The sequence below is a fragment of the Lipotes vexillifer genome, unplaced genomic scaffold, assembly GCF_000442215.2.
Source record: "Lipotes vexillifer unplaced genomic scaffold, Lipotes_vexillifer_v1.1 scaffold213, whole genome shotgun sequence".
In the NCBI taxonomy this organism is placed as follows: domain Eukaryota; kingdom Metazoa; phylum Chordata; class Mammalia; order Artiodactyla; family Lipotidae; genus Lipotes; species Lipotes vexillifer.
In genome coordinates, this window is record NW_006780610.1 from 1,170,146 (window position 1) to 1,172,576 (window position 2,431).

Below are 2,431 nucleotides of genomic sequence, written 5' to 3' on the forward strand. Positions count from 1 at the left end.
GCATTCAGTTATTAAGACCATGCACACCCATCCAGTAGAAACCCTCTCTCAGTCTGGGTCTGTTTATTTGCTCCTCACACCACTGCCCAGGTCTGGTAACTACGGACTCCAGGGCTCCACCAAAACCTCAGTGTTTCAAAACTGGGACTCCCTAGCAAAATTCCTGATCTGATCCCATTGTTCGTCGGGTATGTCTCTAGGGCCCTGATGCCCTCTCCTCCTATACCATGCCCTCAGACCTGGCACCCGTGGTCATCAGGGTCACTCCCTGTGTTACACTCCAAGTCTAGATCCCCTGGATCTCGAAGATCCTCTCAACCTGAAACTCGGGTTTCAGTGTTTCCAAACCTGGCACCCTTGGCGCTTGCACGCCCCTATCTCGGGCCATGCACGTTCCATGGAGGGTACCTCTGGAATTTGGAGTGCCTCCCACTCCCGGCCAAGCACAGGCTACCCGCGAAGTACTGGCCAGACCATCTCCCACTCTTCCCCTTTAAGGCCTCTAGGCTCGCCCCCAACCTCCACCCCACGCCTGCGCCGTAGGGGGTCATCACCCTGCAGGCAGAGAGCCCCAGACGCGCGCATCCCTACAGCCTCCGATTCCTTCATCACCCCCTAGGCCAGAGCCAGCGCGACCAATAACATGCCAGGTCCTCGGCCTCCCCGCCACCGACCAATCACGAGCGAGCCCCCCCGCCGTCGCCTTCCGCCAATGGGAGAAAGCCCGCGGGTCGGGCCGACAAGGCGTACGGACCCCACGAGCACAGCGGCGGCGACAGCGGCGGGCACGGCGAGAACACAACATGGCGGCGGGCAGGCCGCACCGAACTACAGCAGCAGCCGCGCGAGGGAAGTGAGGTCTCCGCCAAAGGCGGGAAGCGCCGCCCCTCCCCCCGCCGCCGCCGCTCACCTCTCCCCCTTCCTCCCGCGGATGCTCCCGCACACTCACACACCTCTGCTTAGAAGTCCAAGGAAGATCAGGAGCCGCCCCCGCGCTCCTGCGGAGTCGGGCAATGCAGAGACCTGGGCACGGCGGAGGGGAGGGGGAAGCGTGCGTCAGGGAGAACGGAGCGCGCGCGAAGCGGGGGTACAAACAAGATGGCGGCCACGCCGTTTGCACCGTTTCCCCCCTCCCCCTCACCTCCCCCTCCCCCTTCCCCTCGGCGCTTCGACTCCCAGTGTCTTTAATGCGCAGAAGCTTAGTTGCCTGAAGTCTCGCGAGATTTGAGAAGGGGCGATGACTTGGTGAGACGGAATGAGAGGCGAGAACCTTCTGACCCCGCCCCCTTTGGGGGGCCCGGAGGCGTTTAGTAGTGACCTGCGTGCGGCGTTCTGTGTTTGTGGATCTCTGCTTTGGTGCGCAAGCTTTTGAATTTTAGGGGAATAAAGTTTTTGTGAGTTTTTTTTTTTTTAATTTGGGAGGAAGCAGAGCTGGGGGCTGGAGGGCGACGTGGGAATGCCAAATTAAGTGCGCCTCTAATGATAGCTACCAGTACCGTAAAAGAAGGGATATAACACCAAAACTGTAAAATGATACACTCCAAAATAAAGAGCAGCACTTCCCAATAGTGGTCACTTGTTACCTTACGTCGACATGGACATTGCTTTTCTCACTTGAATGCAGAGTTTAAAACTTCTTCAAAAACAATTGGAAACTAAACTACAATGAACATTATATCTTTTTCGTACTTTACTGCTTTAATCTCCAAAACTACTTGGTAGAAGGCATCAGCATTATTTTTATTTCACTGGTGATAAAACTGAAGCTCAAAAAAAGGTTAAATTGATCAAGGCTCCGCAGCTAGTAAGTGCTGAAACTCAGTTTAAATAGCCACCAAACCTGTAGATAAATGCATCAAATATGTATTGAGTAGAATTAACTACAGTGAGACAGTTTGCATTAGGTTGCAAGCACAAAGAGAAGTGAGACTGCTCCTGCTGGTGGTTACCTTGAATTTTACAAATGCCCTTACAGCCTTTCTGAGACTTGGGTTGCGGGGGGTCCTCAACAATAAAATCAATACACTATTATTATTTCCTTCCTTTGAGTTTATGACCCTGGTGATAAAGTAGTTGAGAATAGTGGAATAAACCCTTGACTTGAACTCAGGAAAATTGTTTTCAACTCCAACTTTAATAAATCTCACTTCAGGCATTCAATGAATATTTGATGAATGAATGAACAAAACCTAACTAGTTATAAGACACCTGACTTCACTGAGTCTCCATTTCTTCATCTGTAAAATGATCTAATTCCTACCTACTGGGAGTGTTGGGGAGATTGAATGAAATAGTATAAGGGAGAGTGCTTTGTAAATGGCAAAATTGTTATAAAGAAGTTAGTGATAATGATTTTTCAGACCTGAGAAATGGCGTAAAAAATTAAAAACAGACTCAAGAAATAGTATGTTGAGATAGATAAGCTTAGCTA

At 50.9% G+C, this 2,431-nt stretch overlaps 1 protein-coding gene across 5 annotated transcripts in view; it reads right to left on the bottom strand.

Annotated features, from left to right (window-relative positions):
* NFYC (nuclear transcription factor Y subunit gamma) overlaps positions 1-1,261 on the bottom strand; it is a 64,223-nt gene extending 62,962 nt beyond the window's left edge. For 3 of the 5 annotated variants that reach the window (XM_007453746.1, XM_007453745.1, XM_007453742.1), the window contains exon 1: positions 954-1,261. The gene's annotated coding sequence lies outside the window, so the exon portion shown is untranslated. Of the gene's footprint in view, positions 1-949 lie in introns of all 5 variants that reach the window. The other 2 variants (XM_007453743.1, XM_007453744.1) reach the window with 2 other exon arrangements.
* Positions 1,262-2,431: the final 1,170 nt, after the last annotated feature.